Source organism: Martes martes, assembly GCF_963455335.1.
Source record: "Martes martes genome assembly, chromosome: 13".
NCBI classification, from domain to species: Eukaryota; Metazoa; Chordata; class Mammalia; order Carnivora; family Mustelidae; genus Martes; species Martes martes.
In genome coordinates this window covers 65,781,760-65,795,059 of record NC_137901.1, presented here as the reverse complement: position 1 = coordinate 65,795,059, position 13,300 = coordinate 65,781,760, and the positions used below count along the sequence as shown (strand labels likewise).

The 13,300-nt window shown below is 43.2% G+C and overlaps 1 protein-coding gene across 6 annotated transcripts in view; it reads left to right on the top strand.

Annotated features, from left to right (window-relative positions):
• LOC308354676 (immunoglobulin lambda-1 light chain-like) overlaps positions 1 to 13,300 on the top strand; it is a gene marked incomplete at its 5' end in the record, with an annotated part of 1,188,495 nt that overhangs the window by 994,904 nt on the left and 180,291 nt on the right. The gene's annotated exons all lie outside the window — the stretch shown is intronic.

Sequence of the window (13,300 nt, the reverse complement as noted above, 5' to 3'; positions counted from 1 at the left end):
AAGATCAAAAGCTTCTGCACAGCAAAAGAAACAGTCATCAAAACAAAGAGGCAACCCACGGAATGGGAGAAGATATTTGCAAATGACAGTACAGATAAAAGGTTGATATCCAGGATCTATAAAGAACTCCTCAAACTCAACACACACAAAACAGATAATCATATTAAAAAATGGGCAGAAGATATGAACAGACACTTCTCCAATGAAGACATACAAATGGCTACCAGACACATGAAAAAATGTTCATCATCACTAGCCATCAGGGAGATTCAAATCAAAACCACATTGAGATACCACCTTACACCAGTTAGAATGGCCAAAATTAGCAAGACAGGAAACAACGTGTGTTGGAGAGGATGTGGAGAAAGGGGAACCCTCTTACACTGTTGGTGGGAATGCAAACTGGTGCAGCCACTTTGGAGAACAGTGTGGAGATTCCTCAGGAAATTAAAAATAGATCTTCCCTATGACCCTGCAATTGCACTGCTGGGTATTTACCCCAAAGATACAGATGTAGTGAAAAGAAGGGCCATCTGTACCCCAATGTTTATAGCAGCAATGGCCACGGTCGCCAAACTGTGGAAAGAACCAAGATGCCCTTCAACGGATGAATGGATAAGGAAGATGTGGTCCATATACACTATGGAGTATTATGCCTCCATCAGAAAGGACGAATACCCAACTTTTGTAGCAACATGGACAGGACTGGAAGAGATTATGCTGAGTGAAATAAGTCAAACAGAGAAAGTCAAGTATCATATGGCTTCACTTATTGGTGGAGCATAACAAATAATATAGAGGACAAGGGTAGATGGAGAGGAGAAGGGAGTTGAGGGAAATTGGAAGGGGAGGTGAACCATGAGAGAATATGGACTCTGAAAAACAACCTGAGGGTTTTGAAGGGGCGGGGTGGGAGGGTGGGGGAACCAGGTGGTGGGTATTAGGGAGGGAACAGATTGCATGGAGCACTGGGTGTGGTGAAAAAACAATGAATACTGTTACGCTGAAAATAAATAAAAAATTAAAAAACAGAAAAAAAAAAACAATGAATACTGTTACGCTGAAAATAAATAAAAATTTAAAAAAAAAAAAGATAAAATATCGGGAGGATGGCTGAGTCTGGTGGTGGGTATTAAGGAGGGTGCATATTGCATGGAGCACTGGGTATGGTACATAAACAATGAATCTTGGAACACTGAAAAAATAAAATAAAATTTTTTTTAAAAGATGAAAAAAAAAAAATCTGTGGGACACAACAAAGGCAGTCCTGAGAGGAAAATATATAGCGGTGCAAGCCTTTCTCAAGAAACAAGAAAGGTCTCAAATACACAACCTAACCCTACACCTAAAGGAGCTGGAGAGAGAACAACAAAGAAAGCCTAAACCCAGCAGGAGAAGAAAAATCATAAAGATCAGAGCAGAAATCAATGAAAGAGAAACTAAAAAAACAATAGAACAAATCAACAAAACTAGGAGCTGGTTCTTTGAAAGAATTAATAAGATTGACAAACCCCTGGCCAGACTTATCAAAAAGAAAAGAGAAGGGACGCAAATAAATAAAATCATGTGAATGAAAGAGGAGACATCACAACCAACACCAAAGAAATACAAACAATTATAAGAACATACTACGAGCAACTCTACTCCAACAAATTGACAATCTGGAAGAAACGGATACATTTCTAGAGACATATAAACTACCACAACTGAACCGGGAAGAAATAGATAACCTGAACAGACCCATAACCAGTAAGGAGATTGAAACAGTTATCAAAAATCTCCAAACAAACAAAAGTCCAGGACCAGACGGCTTCCCAGGGAAATTCTACCAAACATTTAAAGAAGAATTAATGCCTATTCTCCTGAAACTGTTCCAAAAAATAGAAATGGAAGGAAAACTTCCAAACTCATTCTATGAGGCCAGGATCACCTTGATCCCAAAACCAGACAAGGATCCCATCAAAAAAGAGAATTACAGACCAATATCCTTGATGAACACAGATGCGAAAATTCTCACCAAATTACTGGCCAATAGGATCCAACAGTACATTAAAAGGATTATTCACCACGACCAAGTGGGATTTATTCCAGGGCTGCAAGGTTGGTTCAACATCCGCAAATCCATCAATGTGATACAATACATTAATAAAAGAAAGAGTAAGAACCATATGATACTCTCAATAGATGCTGAAAAAGCATTTGACAAAGTGCAGCATCCCTTCCTGATTAAAACTCTTCAAAGTGTAGGGACAGAGAGCACATACCTCAATAATATCAAAGCCATCTATGAAAAATTCACTGTAAATATCATTCTCAATGGAGAAAAACTGAAAGCTTTTCCGCTAAGGTCAGGAACATGGCAGGGATGTCCGTTATCACCACTGCTGTTCAACATAGTACTAGAAGTCCTAGCCTCAGTAATCAGACAACAAAAAGAAATTAAATGCATCCAAATTGGCAAAGAAGAAGTCAAACTATCACTCTTTGCAGATGATATGATACTATATGTGGAAAACCCAAAAGGCTCCACTCCAAAACTGCTAGAACTTATACAGGAATTCAGTAAGTGTCAGGATATAAAGTCAATGCACAGAAATCAGTCGCATTTCTTTACACTAACAACAAGAAAGAAGAAAGAGACATTGAGGAGTCAGTCCCATTTACAATCGCACCCAAAACCATAAGATACCTAGGAATAAATCTAACCAAAGAGGCAAAGAATCTATACTCAGAAAACTATAAAGTCCTCATGAAAGAAATTGAGGAAGACACAAAGAAATGGAAAAATATTCCATGCTCATGGATTGGAAGAACAAATATTGTGAAGATGTCTATTCTACCTAAAGCAATCTACACATTTAATGCAATCCCTATCAAAATCCCATCCATTTTTTAAATAAATAGAACAAATAATCCTAAAATTTATATGGAACCAGAAAAGACCTCAAATAGCCAAAGGAATATTGAAAAAGAAAGCCAAAGTCGGTGGCATCACAATTCCAGACTTCAAGCTCTATTACAAAGCTGTCATCATCAAGACAGTATGGTACTGGCACAAAAACAGACATATAGACCAGTGGAACAGAATAGAGAGCCCAGAAATAGACCCTCAACTCTATGGTCAACTAATCTTCGACAAAGCAGGAAAGAATATCCAATGGAAAAAAGACAGCGTCTTCAACAAATGGTGCTGGGAAAATTGGACAGCCACAGGCAGAAAAATGAAATTGGGCTATTTCCTTACACCACACACGAAAATAGACTCAAAATGGATGAAGGACCTCAATGTGAGAAAGGAATCCATCAAGATCCTTGAGGAGAATGCAGCAACCTCTCTGACCTCAACCGCAGCAACTTCTTCCTAGGAACATCGCCAAAGGCAACAGAAGCAAGGGCAAAAATGAACTATTGGGGGGAGGAGTCAAGATGGTGGAGAAGTAGCAGGCTGAGACGACATCGGGTAGCAGGAGATCAGCTAGATAGCTTATCTAACCATTGTGAACACCTACAAATCCAACGGGAAATCAAAGAGAAGAAGAGCAACAATCCCAGAAACAGAAAATCGATCACTTTCTGAAAGGTAGGACCTGCGGAGAAGTGAATCCAAAGCGACGGGAAGATAGACCCCGGGGGGAGGGGCCGGCACCCGGCAAGCGGCGGAGCGACGGAGCACAAAATCGGGACTTTTAAAAGTCGGCTCCACTGGGAGACATCGCTCCAGAGGCTAAACTGGGGGGAAACCCAGGCGGGGTCAGCATAACCCCAGGACCCGCAGGGTCACAGAAGGACTGGGGGTGTCTGAGTGCCGCAGAGCTCGCAGGTATTAGAGCGGGGAAGCCGGCTATAGCGACAAAGCCGAGGAGTGAGCTCTAAGCCCAGGGTTACCTTGTGCCGGTCGCAGGCTGGGTGGGCTCGGAGCGCGCCCGGAGGCCACGGAGACAAAAGCGACCCGGCGCTTTTCTCCAGCTCCAACAATTGACTGCTTTCCTCGAGGCGCGACCGCAAGCCAGGGAGGCGGGACTGTTGGGCGCTTTGCTCTGAGAGCGCACTGAGGAGCGGAACCCCAAGCTCTCGGCTCCTCCGGGCCGAGAGATTGGGAGGCCGCCATCTTCATTCCCGTCCTCCGGAACTCTACGGAAAGCGCTCAGGGAACAAAAGCTCCCGAAAGCAAACCCGAGCGGATTCCTTAGCCCGGCCCCTGGCAAGGGCGGTGCAATTCCGCCTGCGGCAAGGACACTTGAAAATCACTACAACAGGCCCCTCCCCCAGAAGATCAACAAGAAACCGATCCAAAACCAACTTCAGTCACCAAGAACAGCGGAATTCCACAGCAGGAGAAAGCAAATCCTACCTGGACAAAATGACAAGGCGGAAAAACTCACCTCAAAAAAAAGAACAAGAGGCCGTACCGAAGGCTGGAGACCTAATCAATACAGACATAGGTAGCATGACAGATCTAGAGTTCAGAATGACAATTCTCAAGGTTCTAGCCGGGCTCGAAAAAGGCATAGAAGATATTAGAGAAACCCTCTCCGGAGAGATAAAAGCCCTTTCTGGAGAAATAAAAGAACTAAAATCTAACCAAGTTGAAATCAAAAAAGCTATTCATGAGGTGCAATCAAAAATGGAAGCTCTCACTGCCAGGATAAATGAGGCAGAAGAAACAATTAGTGACATAGAAGACCAAATGACAGAGAATAAAGAAGCTGAGCAAAAGAGAGACAAACAACTACTGGAACACGAGGAGAGGATTCGAGAGATAAGTGACACCATAAGACGACACAACATTAGAATAATTGGGATTCCAGAAGAAGAAGAAAAAGAGAGGGGAGCAGAAGGTATATTGGAGACAATTATTGGAGAGAATTTCCCTAATATGGCAAAGGGAACAAACATCAAAATCCAGGAGATGCTAAGAACGCCCCTCAAAATCAATAAAAATAGGTCCACACCTCGTCACCTGATAGTAAAATTTACAAGTCTTAGCGACAAAGAGAAAATCCTGAAAGCAGCCCGGGAAAAGAAGTCTGTAACATACAAGGGTAAAAACATTAGATTGGCAGCGGACCTATCCACAGAGACCTGGCAGGCCAGAAAGAACTGGCATGACATATTCAGAGCACTAAACGAGAAAAACATGCAGCCAAGAATACTATATCCGGCTAGGCTATCATTGAAAATAGAAGGAGAGATAAAGAGCTTCCAGGACAAACAAAAGCTGAAAGAATTTGCAAACACCAAACCAGCTCTACAGGAAATATTGAAAGGGGTCCTCTAAGCAAAGAGAGACCCTAAAAGTAGTAGATCAGAAAGAAGCAGAAACAATATACAGTAACAATCACCTTACAGGCAATACAATGGCACTAAATTCATATCTCTCAATAGTTACCCTGAATGTTAATGGGCTAAATGCCCCAATCAAAAGACACAGGGTATCAGAATGGATAAAAAAACAAAACCCATCAATATGCTGCCTACAAGAAACTCATTTTAGACCCGAAGACACCTCCAGATTTAAAGTGAGGGGGTGGAAAACAATGTACCATGCTAATGGACATCAGAAGAAAGCTGGGGTGGCAATCCTTATATCAGATCAATTAGTTTTTTTTTTTTTAAGATTTTATTTATTTGAGAGAGAGACAAGGAGAGAGAGCATGAGAGAGGAGAAGGTCAGAGGGAGAAGCAGACTCCCCGTGGAGCTGGGAGCCCGATGTGGGACTTGATCCCGAGACTCCGGATCATGACCTGAGCCAAAGGCAGTTGCTTAACCAACTGAGCCCCCCAGGTGCCCCAGATCAATTAGATTTTAAGCCAAAGACTATAATAAGAGATGAGGAAGGACACTATATCCTACTCAAAGGGTCTGTCCAACAAGAAGATCTAACAATCTTAAATATCTATGCCCCTAACATGGGAGCAGCCAACTATATAAACCAATTAATAACAAAATCAAAGAAATACATCGACAGTAATACAATAATAGCAGGGGACTTTAACACTCCCCTCACTGAAATGGACAGATCATCTAAGCAAAAGATCAACAAGGAAATAAAGGCCCTAAATGACACACTGGACCAGATGGACATCACAGATATATTCAGAACATTCCATCCCAAAGCAACAGAATATACATTCTTCTCTAGTGCACATGGAACATTCTCCAGAATAGACCACATCCTGGGTCATAAATCAGGTCTCAATCGGTACCAAAAGATCGAGATCATTCCCTGCATATTTTCAGACCACAATGCTCTGAAGCTCGAACTCAATCACAAGAGGAAATTTGGAAAGAACGCAAATACATGGAGACTAAACAGCATCCTTCTAAAAAATGAATGGGTCAACCAGGAAATTAAAGAAGAATTGAAAAAATTCATGGAAACAAATGATAATGAAAACACAACAGTTCAAAATCTGTGGGATACAACAAAGGCAGTCCTGAGAGGAAAATATATAGCACTGCAAGCCTTTCTCAAGAAACAAGAAAGGTCTCAAATACACAACCTAACCCTACACCTAAAGGAGCTGGAGAGAGAACAACAAAGAAAGCCTAAACCCAGCAGGAGAAGAGAAATCATAAAGATCAGAGCAGAAATCAATGAAATAGAAACTAAAAAAACAATAGAACAAATCAACAAAACTAGGAGCTGGTTCTTTGAAAGAATTAATAAGATTGATAAGCCCCTGGCCAGACTTATCAAAAAGAAAAGAGAAAGGACGCAAATAAATAAAATCATGAATGAAAGAGGAGAGATCACAACCAACACCAAAGAAATACAAACAATTATAAGAACATACTACGAGCAACTCTATGGCAACAAATTTGACAACCTGGAAGAAATGGATACATTTCTAGAGATGTATAAACTACCACAACTGAACCAGGAAGAAATAGATAACCTGAACAGACCCATAACCAGTAAGGAGATTGAAACAGTCATCAAAAATCTTCAAACAAACAAAAGTCCAGGACCAGACGGCTTCCCAGGGGAATTCTACCAAACATTTAAAGAAGAATTAATTCCTATTCTCCTGAAACTGTTCCAAAAAATAGAAATGGAAGGAAAACTTCCAAACTCATTCTATGAGGCCAGCATCACCTTGATCCCAAAACCAGACAAGGATCCCACCAAAAAAGAGAATTACAGACCAATATCCTTGATGAACACATATGCGAAAATTCTCACCAAAATACTGGCCAATAGGATCCAACAGTACATTAAAAGGATTATTCACCACGACCAAGTGGGATTTATTCCAGGGCTGCAAGGTTGGTTCAACATCCGCAAATCCATCAATGTGATACAATACATTAATAAAAGAAAGAGTAAGAACCATATGATACTCTCAATAGATGCTGAAAAAGCGTTTGACAAAGTGCAGCATCCCTTCCTGATTAAAACTCTTCAAAGTGTAGGGATAGAAGGCACATACCTCAATATTATCAAAGCCATCTATGAAAAACCCACCGCAAATATCATTCTCAATGGAGAAAAACTGAAAGCTTTTCCGCTAAGGTCAGGAACACGGCAGGGATGTCCGTTATCACCACTGCTGTTCAACATAGTACTAGAAGTCCTAGCCTCAGCAATCAGACAACAAAAAGAAATTAAAGGCATCCAAATCGGCAAAGAAGAAGTCAAACTATCACTCTTTGCAGATGATATGATACTATATGTGGAAAACCCAAAAGGCTCCACTCCAAAACTGCTAGAACTTATACAGGAATTCAGTAAAGTGTCAGGATATAAAGTCAATGCACAGAAATCAGTCGCATTTCTTTACACTAACAACAAGACAGAAGAAAGAGAAATTGAGGAGTCAGTCCCATTTACAATCGTACCCAAAACCATAAGATACCTAGGAATAAATCTAACCAAAGAGGCAAAGAATCTATACTCAGAAAACTATAAAGTACTCATGAAAGAAATTGAGGAAGACACAAAGAAATGGAAAAATATTCCATGCTCATGGATTGGAAGAACAAATATTGTGAAAATGTCTATTCTACCTAAAGCAATCTACACATTTAATGCAATCCCTATCAAAATCCCATCCATTTTTTTTAAAGAAATAGAACAAATAATCCTAAAATTTATATGGAACCAGAAAAGACCTCGAATAGCCAAAGGAATATTGAAAAAGAAAGCCAAAGTCGGTGGCATCACAATTCCAGACTTCAAGCTCTATTACAAAGCTGTCATCATCAAGACAGTATGGTACTGGCACAAAAACAGACATATAGATCAATGGAACAGAATAGAGAGCCCAGAAATAGACCCTCAACTCTATGGTCAACTAATCTTCGACAAAGCAGGAAAGAATATCCAATGGAAAAAAGACAGCCTCTTCAACAAATGGTGCTGGGAAAATTGGACAGCCACATGCAGAAAAATGAAATTGGACTATTTCCTTACACCACACACGAAAATAGACTCAAAGTGGATGAAGGACCTCAATGTGTGAAAGGAATCTATCAAAATCCTTGAGGACAATGCAGGCAGCAACCTCTTTGACCTCAACCGCAGCAACTTCTTCCTAGGAACATCGCCAAAGGCAACAGAAGCAAGGGCAAAAATGAACTATTGGGATTTCATCAAGATCAAAAGCTTTTGCACAGCAAAGGAAACAGTAAACAAAACCAAAAGACAACTGACAGAATGGGAGAAGATATTTGCAAACGACATATCAGATAAAGGGCTCGTATCCAAAATCTATAAAGAGCTTATCAAACTCAATACCCAAAGAACAAATAATCCAGTCAAGAAATGGGCAGAGGACATGAACAGACATTTCTGCAAGGAAGACATCCAGATGGCCAACAGACACATGAAAAAATGTTCCACATCACTCGGCATCAGGGAAATACAAATCAAAACCACAATGAGATACCACCTCACACCAGTCAGAATGGCTAAAATTAACAAGTCAAGAAATGACAGATGCTGGCGAGGATGCGGAGAGAGGGGAACCCTCCTACACTGTTGGTGGGAATGCAAGCTGGTGCAACCACTCTGGAAAACAGTGTGGAGGTTCCTCAAAAAACTGAAAATAGAGCTACCCTACGACCCAGCAATTGCACTACTGGGTATATATCCTAAAGATACAAACGTGGTGCTCCGAAGGGGCACGTGCACCCGAATGTTTATAGCAGCAATGTCCACAATAGCCAAACTGTGGAAAGCGCCTAGATGTCCATCAACAGATGAATGGATAAAGAAGATGTGGTATATATACACAATGGAATACTATGCAGCCATCAAAAGACATGAAATCTTGCCATTTGCGACGACGTGGATGGAACTAGAGGGTATCATGCTTAGCGAAATAAGTCAATCGGAGAAATATAACTATCATATGATCTCTTTGATATGAGGAAGGGGAGATGCAAGGTGGGGGGGTTTGGGGGGAGGTAGGAAAAGAAAAAATGAAAAGATGGGATTGGGAGGGAGACAAACCATAAAAGACTCAATCTCAAGAAACAGACTGAGGGTTGCGGGGGGGAAGGGGGACAGGAGAGGGTGGTGGGGAAATGGACATTGGGGAGGGTATGGGCTATGATGAGTGCTGTGAAATGTGTAAACCAGATGATTCACAGACCTGTACCCCTGGGGATAAAAATACATTATATGTTTATTAAAATAAAAAAAAATTAAAAAAAAAAAAGAACTATTGGGATTTCATCAAGATCAAAAGCTTTTGCACAGCAAAGGAAACAGTTAAAAAAAAAACAAAGACAACTGACAGAATGGGAGAAGATATTTGCAAATGACATATCAGATAAAGGGCTAGTATCCAAAATCTATAAAGAGCTTGTCAAACTCAATACCCAAAGAACAAATAATCCAGTCAAGAAATGGGCAGAGGACATGAACAGACATTTCTGCAAAGAAGACATCCAGATGGCCAACAGACACATGAAAAAATGCTCCACATCACTCGGCATCAGGGAAATACAAATCAAAACCACAATGAGATACCACCTCACACCAGTCAGAATGGCTAAAATTAACAAGTCAAGAAAGGACAGATGCTGGCAAGGATGAGGAGAGAGGGGAACCCTCTTACACTGCTGGTGGGAATGCAAGCTGGTGCAACCACTCTGGAAAACAGTGTGGAGGTTCCTCAAGCAACTGAAAATAGAGCTACCCTACGACCCAGCAATTGCACTACTGGGTATATATCCTAAAGATACAAACGTGGTGCTCCGAAGGGGCACGTGCACCCGAATGTTTATAGCAGCAATGTCCACAATAGCCAAACTGTGGAAAGAGCCTAGATGTCCATCAACAGATGAATGGATCAAGAAGATGTGGTATATATACACAGTGGAATACTATGCAGCCATCAAAAGACATGAAATCTTGCCATTTGCGATGACGTGGATGGAACTAGAGGGTATCATGCTTAGGGAAATAAGTCAATCGGAGAAAGACAACTATCATATGATCTCTTTGATATGAGGAAGTGGAGATGCAATGGGGGGGGTTGGGGGGAGGTAGGAAAAGAAAAAATGAAAAGATGGGATTGGGAGGGAGACAAACCATAAAAGACTCAATCTCAAAAAACAGACTGAGGGTTGCTGGGGGGAGGGGGGACGGGAGAGGGTGGTGGGGAAATGGACATTGGGGAGGGTATGTGCTATGATGAGTGCTGTAAAATGTGTAAACCTGGCGATTCACAGACCTATACCCCTGGGGATAAAAATACATTATATGTTTATTAAAAAAAAAAAAAAGAAACAGATCATTTCCAAATTCACTGATGTACTAATATTGACAAGTCTTATGAATGAAACAGAGATTGTGGTGTCTCAGTGAGTGGGCGCTGGGCTGAGAGTCTCTTGTTCACCTTCTGCAGAAATATGAGGAAAGGGGCTTAGTGTGATGTGTATGACGCGAAATTGCACATCCTGGTCGGATTCCCAACTTCCCTGTTTCATCCAAATCACCTTAGAGACTCATTTACAAACCATCCTCCCCCAGACTGCTAGTGCACTGGGTTGTAGTAGAAACAGCAGTGGCAGAGATGACAGAAATAGGCCAATAAAGATTTAGGTGCACATGTGAAGGTTAGTGCTAGAAGGATCGCCTGCTGCACTGTGACCCAGTGACACTTACTGGGATGCAGGCAGCATCGGACCTGATTCCTAAATGGAGAGAAAGGAGTGCCAATGGGATCTCACAAAGGTTTCCTGGACTGTGACCCTTTCAAAATACACTACACTTGGGGCGCCTGGGTGGCTCAGTGGGTTAAGCCTCTGCCTTCGGCTCAGGTCATGATCCCAGGGTCCCAGGATCCAGCCCCATATCAGGTTTTCCACTCCGGAGGGAGCCTGCTTCCTCCTCTCTCTCTCTGCCTGCTTCTATACTTGTGACCTCTGTCTGTCAAATAAATAAATAAAATCTTAAAAAAAAAAAAAAACTCACTACACTTCACCCTGCACCCAACATGTTGCAACAGCCAGTGGGACAGGCTAGGACATCTCAACCCATGGACAAGGGGAAGGAATCCCACCCGTGCTGTCTCCTGCACGGTGTATGTGACCTTCTGTGCTGGCCTGGGCAGGGCAGTAGGGCCAGCTGCCTGTGGGACCTGGATAACCTTGTCCAGACCCCTATTCAGGTGACAGGTGCTCTGGGGAGACCTACAGGAGGGAAGCTTCTTGTCTGAAGTCCTTCTCCACCAGCAGGAGGCAGCAGAGCTGCATCAGGAGGAGCAGGACAGAGGCTGGGGCTGCCCAGGGGGAGTCTTAGAGGCACACCAGTCTGGGGATCAGCAGAGGTCCAGGGTTCAGTCCTCAGAGGCTGCCAGGATGAACCATCCTCATCTCCTCAGACTGCAGGGACCTTATTCTGAGGGTCAGATACACATTGTTACCCAGGACACTAACAGGAGTCCCGACACAGCCAGTACATCACCTAGAAATTACACTCCCCTCATCCTCCACCTAAGTTCCCAGGGAACTGACCCTTCTGTGCTGGGCACATCCAGAGATGCCCTGACTCCTCACCTTCTGCCTCTTTTGCGCCACCTCCAGGCGGAATCAGACCCGGGGCTGCATCTGCCTTGAGTGTCTCAGGAACAGGAGGTGGGGCACTTGGAGCTCCTGGTCCCTGGAAGGAGGGTCTGTAATCTCCTTGTGAGACTGTTTCCAGAGTGAAGTGATTTCCACTGTCTCAGGCCACATCTCTGGTCCCTGTGCTGTCCTTGATTCAGTGACAGAATCCAGTTCCCAGGAGGGACCACTGACTATCCAGTCTCCAGAGATCACACTGTGTGCAGTCATGACCCCGGGGACCCTCACAGACACACAAAGCTTAAAGTGAGTCCCTGAGTCAGGGATGGTTTCTGGCACTTCCCACAAATTTATGGGAGACATGGAAGAAAAAAATGAAAGAAATCAAAGTGTTGAGATGTAAGTTGCTGAACTGCTGTGGGATGAGAGGAGTCATACAGTTACCCAGCCTACATGGAAACAAACTAGAAGTCATGATGACTCTCCAATGGCAGGTGATTGTGTAACAGTAAATTCCCACATGCACCATGATAAACAAGTGATAGAATGAAAGAGTTTCCCATTCTGATGACATGCTGAGGCTGGGACCACAGTTCAGCTGGGGGACTCATAGGGGACATGTAGCAGGAGGGTAGACGATGAGGCCACAGGACCACCTTTCCCTGAATCAGGTGTTGTCTGTAGCTCTACAGGAGCCCACCTAGCTCAGCCCCATGGCCAGGCTCCTGAAAGGCCTCCCTGGTGCTGACCCAGCTGCCCTGTGCTCACTGACCCTGGTCCAGATGGCCATGATCACCTGTCAGAGAGACAGTACAGAAATCTTCAGTGTGCAGTGGTATCAGCAGAAGCCAGGACAGGAACCGGGCTGGACATAGATGACAATAACAAGCTTCCCTCAGGGATTCTCTGATGCTAAGAGTCCAACTTGGAAGACACAGCCATCCTAAACCCCAGCAGGACCGGGGCCAAGGACAAGGCTGATTATGGGACAACAGTAATGCTCACAGTGACAGAGGCAGACAGGGTTGTGAGACACAAACCCCTTTCCTATCTGTGTCACACTCTCCATCAGCCCTTGGAGGACTGAGGACAAAGCACAGAGGTCTGGTCCAGGGCTCCAGGTCTGAGATTCCCAGACCTCTCTCCAGGCAGCCTCTGCACCATGTGGATCAGGGGTGCCTGTGCAGGATGATGCAGGATGAGGCTGTCATATTTTCTTGCCTAGGATACTTGTCGGGGATGAAAGATCAGGCTGGAAGGACAGAAGACATTCTGGAGACA